This window comes from Corvus brachyrhynchos, unplaced genomic scaffold (assembly GCF_000691975.1).
Source record: "Corvus brachyrhynchos isolate BGI_N302 unplaced genomic scaffold, ASM69197v1 scaffold167, whole genome shotgun sequence".
Taxonomy (NCBI): Eukaryota; Metazoa; Chordata; class Aves; order Passeriformes; family Corvidae; genus Corvus; species Corvus brachyrhynchos.
The window spans coordinates 6,407,066-6,422,224 of NW_008239547.1; the positions used below are offsets into that span (position 1 = coordinate 6,407,066).

The 15,159-nt window shown below is 40.7% G+C and overlaps 1 protein-coding gene across 24 annotated transcripts in view; it reads right to left on the minus strand.

The window, feature by feature from the left end:
- PARD3 (par-3 family cell polarity regulator) overlaps positions 1-15,159 on the minus strand; it is a 451,418-nt gene that overhangs the window by 435,586 nt on the left and 673 nt on the right. The window lies entirely within an intron of this gene.

Sequence of the window (15,159 nt, forward strand, 5' to 3'; positions counted from 1 at the left end):
AGAGAGGCCGGAGCAAAAGCGCGCTGCTGTGATCATTCCTGCACACCACCAGCCATCCCTTCTGTTTTGCTATTGCATGCCTTAAGGAACAACTCATCTCATCAACTAATCAGCAAGATTAATAGGACAATATGGAATTCTTTGATTACTGTTCTGGTATAGGGAATAGCCTGAGCTTAAAACAGCAAAAAAAGAAGCTCAAAGACAGCCTAAAAGACAGCTAGGGGACAGCCTAAAAAAAAATAAATAAAATTACAGTACAAGTTTCCAAAGTATGATTATTTCCTTCCCTAGCATCATTATATAACTCAGAAATGCATGAGGACAAGGAAACCTTCTAAACCAGAATCTTTGATGTACATGCAGCACATTCAAGAGAAGGGAACATTGTTGTGCAAAAATCAATTGCAAGAATCAGAAACAACACCAGAAGAAAACAACAGAGGCTAGAATGTAGTAGAAAAAAATGAATTTTTCTGAAAAAGCCAAGAACAAAGATGCCATTGAACAGGTCAGGAATAGTTGTTTCCAAAGGCAGTAAAGGAAGCAAAGTGTCAGCACTGTTACTTCAGGACTGTTAAATCTAAATACAAGCAGCTTTTCTTTTCTCAGAGGCTTTCTATTGGAGAGAGCTGTCTAAAATAAGAGGGATATGCCAAAACAAGGAAGAAACACAGAATAAGTCATGTAAATTGTTAAGAGATACATTCTACAAGATTTCATTGAAATCTCTCAGGCTAACCATGCCTAATAAAAGCATGTTTACCACAGCTGTACAGAATCACTTGAAAATACAGATTCTAGAGGAAAAAGATGAGCAACGGTTATAATGTAATCTAAAATTATTTCATAAATGCCCCCAATTGCATAGTCCACCAGCCACATTTTTGCAGAATGCTGGAGATAACACAATGACTATTACAGCTGTTAATAAAACTCAAAGGCTTCAACAAAAGCAGTTAACAATAAATGGCAGTTATGCTGTAGCACGTTTTTTAAAATACAAAAGCTAAACCACTTGCTAAAGTCAAACCAATCATTCTAAAAGAACTTGTTTAGTGTGGAATTATAATTTGCAAAACCCCAATTTTCAGGCTTTATTATTATTAAATTGGCACTATAGCAAGCACTCCTCTGTTTGCTGTCTCTAGCCCTACTGCAGTCCCGCACATTTCCTTATTCCCAATACAGAGATCCTGAATATGACATTATAATCACGAACTCTTATAGCTAACAACGGGAAAACATGCTTTCTTCAGCACTGTATGCAGAAGGGATTAAAAAGTTTTGGTAGATTGAGTTCCTTTTAAATCAGCATCTGTAACACAGTAGTCTACAAGCTAAGTTGAGACGGAGGCAACTAACTCCACCAATCTAAACAAAATAACGCATAAGCATGAAGACAGTTCTGTCTTACCAGCATCAGCTGAACACTATTAGAGCACTTACCAACTACCTCAGATTTTTTGGCCGTGTCCACCTTATTTACAAGACTTCTGTATTAGGAGAGTATTACAGAACTTTAACAAGGAAAAAAAGTTGAAAAACAGATTTAAACTCTACTATAATGGATTAATATTCTCCCTTCTCTAATTTTCTCATATTTAAACCAAACACATCACTGACAGACCTCCTCTGGCTTCAGTGTGCCACTTAAAAAAAAAAATCACTACTCATAAATCCCTTAAGATAACTATACTGAAGTCAAACACAAGCATTTCCTTTACTTTCATTCTAAGTTATAAACATTTAAACAATACTGGAATCAACCAACATCCTACACTGCCAAGGACAGGTTCTATATGTAAGTTTCAACCAAAGTTGAAAAAAATTACTTAAGAAACAGACATTAAGCAGTTTAACATCACAGATTCCACACTTTTCTAAAATGAAGAGACTTTCTTTTCAACAGCCAATTAGCACAAGCTACTCTCTTTTCAGCTTGGCAAAGCTTGGTGAGTCTTTTCATACAGTGGCTGAGTTACAGGAGAGGAGAAGGACTAAATACAGCATTATTTTACCACATCCTTACTAGAGGGGAAAGATAGTCTTGCAATTAAGGAGTCAGCAGGTCAGCACTTCATTTCCAGTTTGGTTCCAAACTGCTTGTGTGGTCCTGGATGAGACAGTGACCTCCTGTGCCTTCTTTTTCTATGACCCTGTGGGGATAAATCCATACTTGCCAATCTCATGCTATGACATTCGTTTGCCGATTTTGTTTTCGAAGGGTGAAGGAGGCAGAGCAAAGAAGGAAATTGCCCTGTTAAGAGGAGTAGGTGCTGAAGAGCCATCTCCTTGCAAGTAGTTCGGGTGTTGCATGCTGTTACAGCTGATGAGCGCACCACAGCTTTGCTGCACAGCACAGGCAACCAGTACAGCAAAGTACTTTTCTCTTTCCTAAGGTCAAAGAAAGATGCAGAGAAAAACCACTGAAGGACTTTATGCGAGTACTCACTTACTGCAATTAACATTGTGCTGTTGTGAAATGCAGTTAATGAGGTTCTTGCAGAGAATGAGCCACGGGAATACACAATGCTGCTCGCAGGTGAGCAATCCCATACTCCATCACCTGTGTTTGGAATAAACCTTCCAAGTTAATGCAGGCCAAGTTAGTGCCCCTGTTTCACACCTGAAGAAGCAGAGCATTGATACATACATTTTCCTTCTCAAATCACAGCAGCAGGGAAGCAAAACTAACCAGATATTTCCTGTATCTACACCACAAGATTCAGCCAATGCTTCTGAAAGGAACCAAAAGACACTGTAACTGTTTCTTAAATCTGAACTACAGCATTTTGAGTCTCTCCTGTTCTCTTCTATATATCTCTTTCTATAACTCAGGCTCCTGTGCACTAGGAAACTTGCTAAAATGGAGTAAGCAATAGTTTTCACAAAAAAGTACCTCTCATTTTTTTACAATACATTACTGAAGCCACATTAAACTTCTCTGAAGACACTCTGAACTTCTGAAATAGAGCTGAGTTAGTGAATCTTTTAACTGTTTAGGGACAAAAAATGTTTGGTCTTTTCTAACAACTTGAACAACCTGTATGCACAACCTGTCTTACCTCCATGTTGAAAATTAAGGCAGTTTGAATAGTTCATGCTATAATGAAAGCAAGTTATAAAATCTATTCATCTACTAGCAAGGAATATACCAAGGCAGCCCAGCCACGCAGGACATCAGAACCTCTGCTTGCCTTGCAGTAACAGAGGTGGTCCCCGCAATAGAACATAGCAAGTGCAACCCAGCACCAGTGAGTCTGGATACAGACATGGAAATTCAACACCATGGCAATAACCAGGGCAACAGTGTAAGTCATGACACAAAGGGGAAGCTTTATTAGTGGAGTTCTATACCAAGCATAATATGTATTAAAATCCATGCTTTAAAAAAAAAAAAAGTGGCGGCAAATTTTATTAATTCACTTTAGCCTTCTGCTATGTACTTTACTTTTTTTTTTTCAAAATTACTCTGTTATTTTGTTTCTCTCTTGTCCATTTAACAACATTCCCAAACCAGCAGAGCCTATCAAAGCTAAAAGCCTTGTCCTGCTGCTGGTGTATCACCAACATATGTTAGGAGCACTTAAATTGCAAGGCTGCAATCTGCTCTCTGAAGGAGGCTGGTAGCAGGTGTGACAGTCTGATCTGCAGAATGAACTATATATAAAGATGCAAGCAGTGGGGGGGAGGACTCCACAGCTTTGCTTTTATATATCATGCTGCATTTGTAGTCCTACTTATTTAGAGAGAGGGAGAGGGAAGCCACAAAGTTAAAATAGGTAGACCTTGGCATCTCTAAGCTCAGTGTTTGATTTTACAGCCCCTCCCTGTCAGCAAAGCAAGTGAGCAGCACCAGGCTGTCTGCAACTTGCTGTTCGTGCTGAGAAATGCACAATTTGCAATTGCAAGGAACCAACACTCTTATTTATTCCATCTAGGCACTGTGTACAAATCCAAAGCCATGTGGTCTTCCCCAAAGGCTGGCTTCCCAAGCAGCCCATCAGGTGAAAGGCAGGCTGCCAAGGGCTGTTGACTATAAACTGAGCTCAGATCTCTGCTTCCTATCTCAGCTTCTAGCTTACACTGAAGAGTAATACAAAACATAAAGCAAATTACTGCACTTCACATTTAAGTTCAGAAAGAACAGCGTACTTTTTGAAAAAATGACAGGAAAATTCTGGATGATAAACAGCATGTTTCTAAAACCCTAATTAATTACAGAAAGACTTTATTTCAGTATCACACACAACTTTAATCCCCTCAAGTGATCAAGAAAAAATGTGGGCTCATTGTGTCTTAATTCTCTCTTTTCACCATGTCTCTGGCATCCACCAACCTTTGGAAACAAAGTCTTTCAGAAAGCAACAAAACACTGGCTCACTGAATCAGAAGCAACTTGTGAAGGCTGCTAGAGTTAAAGCAGTCTTTACACACTGTCTAATCACAGACATAATACATTGTCTTATAAAGGGTAACAGAGACCACCCGTAAAACCCGTAAAATCTGCAACTTCTCTGCTGCCCAGAGAAGCTGCGGGTGCCCCACCCCTGGAATTATTCAATGCTAGGTTGGATCAGGCTTTGAGTAACCCGGTATAATGGAAGGTGTCCTTGGCCATGACAAGGGGATTGCAAGTGGGTGATCTTTAAGGTCCCTTCCAACCCAAACCACTCTATGATTCTGTGAAAACAAGACATACATTTTACAGAATTAGCTATTTCAATTTACAGATTCCAAATAGTTTAATAACTTTCACATAAAGCAAATTTTAAAAGCCTTCGTTTTATTTTGTTCTGAGACCAAGCAAGTGCTGAACTATGAAATGGAGGTAATTTAGAATAAAATAGACCATTTCATACAAATTGGACTCAAGTACAGTGGATGGCTATGGTAAATATTGAGACTTTTTTTTTCATTGGGAAGAGTAGTATGCATGCATGCATAAGCATTTACAGGTCCACCTTGACAGCATTTTTAGAAAGGGGACAACTATATGGATCTACCTGATCATCCTGAACAGCCCACTAGGCCATTGCCCAAACCTTTCCTCAACCATTTAGCTCAGCACTTCTCCCACAGGTCACTAGCCACTGGGAAAATACCACCACAAAAAGGAGATTTAGTCAAGTCTGAAATACATGATTGTAAAAAAAATATTCTGGAAGTAGATTTAGGATACAGTTCCCTTCAGCAGATTGTTCAGACTTTTCCAGATGCTAAAAGGTAAACAGCAGTACATTCAAGCTAATTACCTCATATTCAAATATCAAAAGAATATTTAACTCAGCACAAATTAGCTTTTCATACAAGCTAGCTCCCCTTCGCTGCTGCTTTCATTCCTCAGCTAGGGAATTTCACCAGCAAAAGAAACTTCTTACCTCCATAGAGACAGGGTGAGGACCAGGAGCCTTTTCAGCTAAATATTTCACAAACACCAAAAGATACAATACAGGATATTCATTACCTGTGGCTTCCAATTTAGCAGGGGCTTCAAGCTAACAACGGCTATTTTATGGCAACGCCAAAGCAACAAAAGGGTTATCAGGAACTTACTTCAAACAGCTATACTAATAAAGGAGATATTTATAAGACACTTATTACAGTAACATTTTACACACACTAATATCTGGGTTTAGTTTACCACAGCATTGTGTTCCTGAGTGATCACTGGGAACAGGGTGAGGAGACTACTCCATTGCCTAACACAACCACAAGCTAAAAATGCTGTTTTACATAAAGAGCAGAGCATTTTCTTTTAAGACCAGGTTAGGTAAGTTCAGAAGGTTTTTCTCTTCAAATGGAAGCTCTTAAACATACAAATATTTTGCATAGAGTTATAGTCATTTAAAATCACATTCATTGGCTTTTTTACAAAGAGAGCCTATGCTAACACAGTATTCTGGATTTAAAAGCTCTACTTTATTTCAGCCAGTCCACTTTTCTTGATATTTCTTAGTTCAGACATCAAATTTTCCAGAATTATTACAGACTGCATTTATTTGTGCTATTTTTCATGTGAAGAAAAACTAGAAAGAGCAATTAAAGCTGCTGTTAAAAAAAACTCAGTGAGAGCAAAACCCATCAAACCTATCTTCTCAAATTAGTATTCTTAATGACATTAAAGAAAGTGTTCAATACAGGATTTGGCAACAATGCTCTGAACTTGCACCATGCCCAGAAGACAGGACTCAGTTTGACTGAGCGAGGGTGGAGGAGTCTTTTGTGCCGGGTCTTTTCCTTTCCCCCATCCCCAGGCATCTTGTTCCTACAGTGCCACAAGAGAAGCAGCAGCTTTGTCAGCGTTTAAGCAATTGACCCAAGGCACACCCTCACCTTGATCCAAACCTGAGCTGCTGCCTCCCGCCGAGCCCCCTCACACTCACACCTCGCAGGAGCCCAGCAAAGCCGGCTTCCCCACTCCAGGAAAGCCACAGCCATTGCTGGGCTGCCTCCCCTCATCTCCCTCCAAAAGCAGCAGCATTACTTCTCTCACCCAGCACTCATCTCTGTAATAAAAACCAGAAACACCCAGCAGAGTAAGTGAAGTGTATAGAGATGACTACTCTCCTACTATTATAATACTCTCCAAATTATTATAATCGCACAATACTTTTTAACTTTTAGCAAAGCCTAACACTTCAGGCTAGCAGTCTTCCAGCAACCTGCTACTGCCAGAGACAAATTCAAGGTGAGTAAAATCCCTTCCCTCTTCAGGCTGCACACAGTGCTGAGGCCAGAGCTCATTCACCAGGAATGGACAGCCACCACAGCCTGGCCACCACAGCCCTGCTGCCTAAATTAGTCTTATTTTGGTACCTGGTAGCTGGCTGCTCTCCTGGTGCTTACAGCTGTAGGCACAGGGTCTTTACAGGAAGGCAGAGGGGAAAACTGACAGCACAAACAAATGCACACTTAAAACAACACAACTAGCATTTGGTCCAACAGGTTCTTGGAGAGGTCAAATTAAATCAAGCTTTGTTATTTCACTTAGCAGCTTATTAAAGAAGCAAAAGGTTCTGAAGCTTCCATTTTATTGGGGTTTTTCAACTGTCATTTAAGTTGTTACAGCAACAAAACTTTCAGCTGTGTGGTTGCAGAGCCACTCCAGCATCCCCAGAAGTAATTTTTCCAATATTTATTGAATTCAGCTCCTTCCTGTTCAGGACTCAAAGAACTTGGAACAAAGTTGTTCTTCTCATTATATGTGCAAAGAGGTATATCACTGCAAGATTCTCCCAAGTAAGATATTGCTTCCAACATCTAACAGAGAAGGAAAAAAACTATGTAGCCTTTGCCTAGGGGGAAGATAGAGTAACTCAACAACTTTGAAAGCACATGCAAAAAAGATGGGGTAAGGTGAAACTACTTTTCCATTTAGTAAGTGTGGCTACGTTTCTTCAAACAAATGAAAACAACTAAGTGGGTGCACACACAAACATACAGGCACTCCCAGAAGTTCTATCTCCATTTAAAATACTTTATACCCACGTAACTTTTTTTTTCTAGTAATATAACATCAACACCAGCAACATTTTAAATTGCTATTCTCAGTCTGTAAAGACATGCACACCCGGAAAAAAAAAATCCTATAAATGTTGCCACTTAAAAAGAAAACTGCTAATGATATACCAGCTTGCTCCTCCTGCAACAAATTCATAATTCCACTCCATCAGCAGCAGGCTAAGCATGAGAGAATGAGTAAAGTATGGCCAAAAATGTGACACTGCTTTTCCAAAACCGTGTCTATTTTCTCTATCAAATTAGGGATACACTACTTTCACTAAGCTTATTGCCCAGAAAGAAAACCTTCCTATAATAAACTCCACACGTTTATTTTAAAACGAAAGCCTTTGGGTGACATCTGTTGAGCCACTGAGGTCAATTTTTCATCCTCTTGCTAAATGGACCACTTGCCTCCAGGGCACCAAGTTAACCCATTTCTTCCCATCTTTGGTGCTTTCTGTTTGTCTGTACTTAATGTACTGCATTAGTGTCTCGCTTCCATGGAAACTCCCATTTCCAACTCATGTGAAAAAAAAAAGGCACCTGTCTATCACCACCTCAAAAGCATTTCCTTCCACCAAACTCCAAAGACATCCCATCCTTTATTCCACCTCTACAGAAGACCATCCTTCTCCCCACAGTCACTTCCCTTCTGCCAGCCCTGTTTCTGTCACCACAGAAGTTTTGACAAGCTGGAGGCACAACGATCCAGGAAGCAACACCAGCCAACTTCTCCAGCACCAGAGCATGGTCTCTGACAGGAACACAGCAGCATCCCAGGGCCCATCTCCAGGGGATGCTGGTTTCTGCTCCTGGGCAGCAAGGATCATTCTCTTGTACAGAAACTTTTTTGGTCTTCATTCCTCTTCCCCCGCATGAGAGACCCCAGCCCTGAGATGCAGGGCACGGGATCCAGTCCAACAGTTCTAGTAAGAAAGTCGGAATGCATTTGTCCTTTTGTTTAGCACTAAATAGGTGATTAATGTGCATCACTTCACCCCAGGGAACTGAAGTAGAAAATAAGTTACCATCAAGTACCCACCACCTGATTAAAAAAAAAAAAAAAAAAAAAGCAAGCAAATATCGCAACAAAATAGTTATTACAATTATTTCCAATTTAATAAATACCTGGGGCCAGTTTGAGAAAACAACTAAGGATACCCATAGGAAAAATCCCCGACATTGCTGAGGTATTGTAACAAGTAAAACTAATGTGATTATCTCAAAACCAAAAAAAAAAAAGCTGTTAATTTAAAATTCTTTTTCCCCAATTTAAAATTTGACTCATTTCTCTTTCACTAGTAATATTAGTCATTTCAACAAGTATTATGACTGTGCTGCTGTTTTCTTTTCTACTTTCTCAGTTTTTTTAAACAGCCCCACTGAATTATGTAACTTAGCTCAAAGACAGTTTGGTTTTTGGTGGTTTTTTATCCATTTCCCAGTACCAGACTTGCTGAGCATCACATCAAAATGACCTCAAAGAAACAAAATATATAATGTATATTAAAAAGGAGGGGAAAAAAAATAAAGCACAGATGCCCTAAAGTATCTTGCAGAATTTTTTAATACTTTTTGCTTCACTTTTTATTTTCTTACTGCTCAGAAAATATTTCTGAGTGAGAACATCTGTGCTATATTCTGGATTGATGTTAGAAGAATTCCACTTTATTTTCAATATACATAAGCACTGGTTCAGCATTGTTGCATGTTTTATCCATTCAATTTATATTTGGATGAAAAGGTTTGTTTTCCTTTGAAGAACCAGGAAATTGTTTTAAAGTTACATGAACCGTATTCTGTATAACTAAGATCACCAGCATTTCTCCCCCATTTACTCCATCTTATTTTACCAGATTAAATGTGCCACGACTAAAAGATGTCATAGTCTGGTACAACTGAGAATGTGTTACTTCCAGTGGTGTTTTTGTAATAGAACTAAAACATCTGTGACTGTTATAACTGAAGTTAAAGTGTAAAAAGCTCCGAGAATCAGATGGCTTTCCACTGGTGGAAGGCTATTGCCCAGGAGAAGAAAGGCTGGCAACTCCCTAAACCCCAGACTGCCTCCAGAAACTATTCCCCAAATGCGCTGAGCGCTTTCACAGGCTCCTCCACAGTCCTCCCCCTCAGAGCTACAGGAATTGCTCAGCAGCTGAATGGTGCTTTGCTCAAAGGGAAATCACTCTCAAGCCACTCTTCCACAAACACACACTTCACTTTGATCACTGTTAAGTAACAGTGAAACACTGAGAAACCACATAATGCCAAACTGAAAGCCATGATGCTCCCCGTCCAGCCGGGGATAGGTGCTGCTCACAGCCAGGCTAAGCAGTACCACACACATCCTCTACTGAAAGCACCTTCCAAGTTGAAGGCTTACATGCCGTCCACTTCTCAAGCCCCGCTCTGTAAGCACTACAGAATTCAGCCTTCTTTATCAGCTTTGAATAATCCCGGGTGCCTGCTTGCTCAAATCACAGCGGTGAATCACAGCCTCAGCGTGGCTCTAAGGCCTTCCTAAGACAAGCCTCCTCTCTCATTTCACGGACGCCTGAACACAGGCAAGAGCTGGCAGAGAGGGCATGGCAGGGCTTGTGCAGCTCCCTGCCTTGCAAGCCACAGGTCCCTCGGGCACAGCACTGCCATACAGCAAAGTCCCCGTGCAGGGGACCTCCGTAGCCACCGCCATGCCACGCTCCCTCCAAAGGTTCATTTCTTCACCCTGCAACTTCTCTTGCAATGTGCAAGAGTCACCTGTATTTACAGATGAGACAATGACAGGAAAACGTGGATTTGGCCAAAAACACAGAGAGAGTTGGAGAAAACATGTTAAAAGAAAGTTTTCCATAATGAGCAGAGGGAATTTATCACTATAGTGGTGCATTTCCAGCACCAAACCTGCAGGATCACACAGCAGCTTTCTAAACATGAAGCAATCATGACCCATTTCAGTACTGATCTTCCTTAAATTAGCATCTCTCCACTGCTGTTCACCACGCCTCAGCAGAATGACGTTACCCATCAGCTGGGTTTCACTGCCGCTGTTGGGAGCCCAGCATCAGCGAAGAGGTCAAGAGCCAGCTTGAGAAAACTGCCAGGAGCCCCACGGAATCCTGGCTGACCTCAGGTAAATCACTGAAATACTACCCAGCCAATTCTGAATGCAGAGCCCAGAAACATCATCCTGGGGATGTCAGCTGGAACTAAACTGACAGCCAACTGAGCAGCAGGGGTGACAGGGACTTTTTTGGCATTTTGGTTCCTTTTTGGGCTTGAGAGGATTCCTGTGCATTCTGGAAATAACCTATAAGATTTTTTTCTACTTAAAAAAGGCTTGATATTTGCACATATATCAAAATGAAATCCAAACCAACAAAAACAAAACAAAACAAAACACACACACACTAAAAAATACCCCAACTTTAAATCTTTTTTATGCTAAATTTAGTCACTACTGCCCTTGAGTATTGCCAAAGAGGTCTCTGAATGGGCATTGTGGCAGATCCGTTTAAGCCTGTGGCAAAAACCTAGTGGTCAGACTCGAGGAATGTACCAAGAACAATACAAAGTCCAAGTAAAATCAGCAGTTTTTCAACCAACCCACCCATGTACTAGGCTCTACAAATGATGCCCCAGTGACACAGTCATGAGGAACCACGCAACTGTTGCTCTACAGAACATAACTTGTATCAAAGCTGCCGTCTGTGTACCCGGCAGAGAACGGCTGTCTGAGAACCGACTTGTAAGCAAATAATCCCTGTTAGCTGGTACTGGGGGGAATAAAATCAAAAACAGTAAAAAAAGCAAGCTTCACACACACATGCACTCAAACTACAACCTTCCCCCCTCACAATTCCCTGTTGATGAATATCAGTCCTACCAAAGAGATGGAGCTTTAAGCTCTGGGTGGCCGAAGCCCCCAGTGTACAAATTAAACGAGAATATGGTCATCTGACACCTGTTACCTTTGCTTACACTGCCAACTTTCCCGGAGTTCTGGTCTCTTATCAGCAACAGCCTCTACCACTATCAAAGAGCAGATTACAATTTCTTTTCACAAATATTAGTGCATTGCAGTTTTCAAATTAACAATTGAAGTATTGTTCCACGCAACATAAAACCCCCACAAAACTTCACCTCCCTACAGCATTTGGTAAGGGAGATGGGAAAGGTGTCTTGAGACTTCTATTAAAATCTTTTTGATTCAGCAGGAAAACTGTTAATTTACTTATTTTAACTAGAAAATGAGAGTTATCTGTAAGGTCTAGGAACACCACTACAAGCTCATGATATGCAGGGCATCAGACTGAACTATTATGGAGACCAAACAATCCCTCTAGGGACTGAATGCGACACTGAACAACTCCAGCATATCTATGATCTCCTATTTCATATTCTTGGTTACCATGATCATTTACATCACATTAGAATTAAAAAAAAAAAAATTATACCTGCCTACCACTTTTGCACACCTATTTTTACTTGCAAGAAAAAGAAGATAAAGGTAAAATGCTTACAATATCCACCCCAAAAAACCAAAGGATGAAAGATTATGCTGACAGTCAAAAGTCAACAAAAAATGTCAGAAACATCTCTGGCTACATCTAAGTCAAACCAAAGTTACAAGATGCACAACTACGTCCTTTCGATAGTTGCTCAATACATCATTTTTATAATAATTTTCCACCTTTTAACACTAGTTCAATATTCGATAAGCATGTTTCATCTCAACTGCCTGTCTGCTTTCTCCCTTTTGGTGCAGTCCATCATCTCCTGCCATCAATGTTAAGCCACTCACGTGTGGCTGACCTCCCCTCTTAAATCACTCTTACCTTCTTGCAACTTTTTAACCATTAAATTAATTGCTAGGAAGCCATAAGGAGAACTACACCTGCTCCAAATCTGCACAACCCCTGCAGGGTTTGGAAAATGCACCTACCATTCCTCAAGCCAGCTGTCCCCTGCCCAAGCTGTACTCCTTTAAGACTCAGGCAGAGATTGTGCCAGAGGCTGCATCAGTCCATCCAGCCACACAAAAGTGCACCATTAGTGTGCCCCCATGAAAACTGGGTTTCATTAAACGTGATCGATTTTGCTGACTCCACTTGCCCTGAACAAGGTGGATTTCAAACATCTCTTATCATTTGCTGGTTCATTTCCCGCAAACACAGCCTGCAGAAAGAATGCAGCATGTTTCAGACACAAAGCTTCTCTTGGAATAAAAGCAAAAGTACAGAAAAATTTATACACACTACACAGGCCAGGCTTTAAACACAGCCTGTCATATTAATAACTAATTGCACACACAAAGATTTAGTACTGACAGGAGGGTTAATCCATAATTAATTTTTGGAGATTTATGAATCCTAATCAAAGACATAGCACCCAGAACTAACTGCAGTTATCTGCAGTTGTGTTATCTGTGTGTCATCTGTATGTTTTTAACTCCTAAAATCTTACAGAGAGGAGAACCATACTATTATGTGGATTATTCTCCATAAGTATTTTTTCCATTCTCGACATGTCTCTTGAACCTAAATAAGACCAAGCCAGAACACTGAGGTCAAATTTTGAAGTTATTCACTCCTGGCACTCTGCAGTCATGGGTTTGGGCTGCCTCACTACAGCTGCACAGGGACATCATAAGTACACTATGCAGATCACTTATGGCTAATCACAACCGGGAAACCGTGACAAAGCGGGAGGTGATCTGGGAAGGGCTGACAACTCAGTTCTCATAGGCTTCGAGGAGTTCTCCTGAAGGAACTGCTGCATACAGTAGACACACATTCTTGCAGGATGAGAAATGCTGGTTTTCCTGTAAGTATGAAAACCATAAACTTCATTCAAATATTTTGAATAATCTTCCACCAGATATGCTTCTTTCCATAACAGCACAGTGGTGGTGAAGTAGATTTCGGTGTCAGCTTGATACCTGCTGGCAGACTGTAAGTTCATTCGGGCACATATACTTTGATCCCCTCCGTTTAGGAATTACTTTGTCCCCTTTCTTGTCTCTTTATGAAGTGGAGATTTGCTCATCTGCTACATTAGCACAGAAAGGAGCCACCTAACTGCTACAAAAAGGCAGTCATCTGTGGAATTCTGGCATCCAAACCATAAAATTACTATGTTACTCTACTGCGAACACAGCAAACAGCACTATACGCCTACTTACAAAACTTAATTACTGTAAGATCCAGTTCCTTACTACCTAAACATCACCACAGAAAATCTTCAGTCAAAAGTGAAGTTTGACAGTGACCGTATAAAACACTTAGAGAAAGCCATGGACACTGCTACTGTTTTTAACCACAGAATTTCCATAGAATAAAAACAATCTCAGTAATTGCAGCTACCTCAAGTCCATACCAGTGGCATACAGCATAACCACCATATAAATACTAATAAATAAAACCACCGTGTCATTTTAACCCAGAATACAGAGCTTTTGGTACCAGGGACTAGTCAAAGTATGGCTGCCCCTCTGCAAACTGGCTTTTTAATAAGCACACGGCCATAGTCAACGAAGAGTTTTTTGGGGGTTTTTTTCCCTCATGCTTCCACAGGCAGGCCACTTCTTTTCTGAAGTGCAATTTGCAATGATGTAACCTTTCCTGGTGACTGGCATGTGTCTCCCCAGTGCTTACCACTTCAATCCCTCCCAGGTTTAGCATTATGCTGCAGAATGCAACTGCCATTCCTTAATGCAACTTAATAGCTGGAAGCCAGGATGCAGTCCACTGCCACAGGAGTTACATGGAACACAGTTTTGGAACAAAACATAGCAAAATAATCACTTTTATTAATGTTGTAGCACTGATGAACAAATGTTCCAAACATTTCTCATCTGAATGGCCCAATGAGGCATTCAGTCCTCCACAGAGTCTCACTTTACTGTTCACTGCTTTACCTTAACCAGAGAGGTACTTTCAGCCTGTCTCCTATATGCAGGTAGACTGTCATGTGCATTAATGCTGTATATGAATGACTGCTGGTATGCAGCCACAGCCATACCCTAGAGAATCATTTTTCTCTTTTTTCAGCCAGAATCAGAATATGTTTGCCCTCTTCAAAACCATGTTCTTCAGGAATCAGGTGGGGAGGTGACAGCAAACTCAGTTAACTTTCTCCTCCCAGCATCTGGAATTCTCTATGAAAAAACTGATTTTAAAAATTTTCTTGGGAATCACTTCAATCGACGAACCGTTCACAATATTCCTTCCATTGCATGTTTCAGGACAGCCTGGCAGTCTGCATTTGCCAAAGCAAAACTTCCAGGGTCAGAAGTGTAAAATGTCTCAGAAGTGCTAAGGGGGAGAAGCACACAAACTTCTTGGATAGACAAGGCAGAGGAAAGGGGAAGGGCACTGCTCAAGTTCTCAGACAACGATAGTCATACTGTCCAACCAACCAGTTGATTAAAAAGAAGTTTGCAGCAACAAGAAAGTACGTTGGGGGAGAGCGGGGGAGGAGAATAGGAAAGAGAGAAAGAATTTTTTTTTTTTTTTAAATAAGGGAAAAAAACCAAAATCCAACAAGTTGCCTATGGAGGGAAAGCCAAGTTTGCAGCAGCCTGCACACACGCTCAGCCAGGAATTTCAACATGGGGCTGCGGGAGGCCGGCGCAGGCGGCTGTAGGGCTCA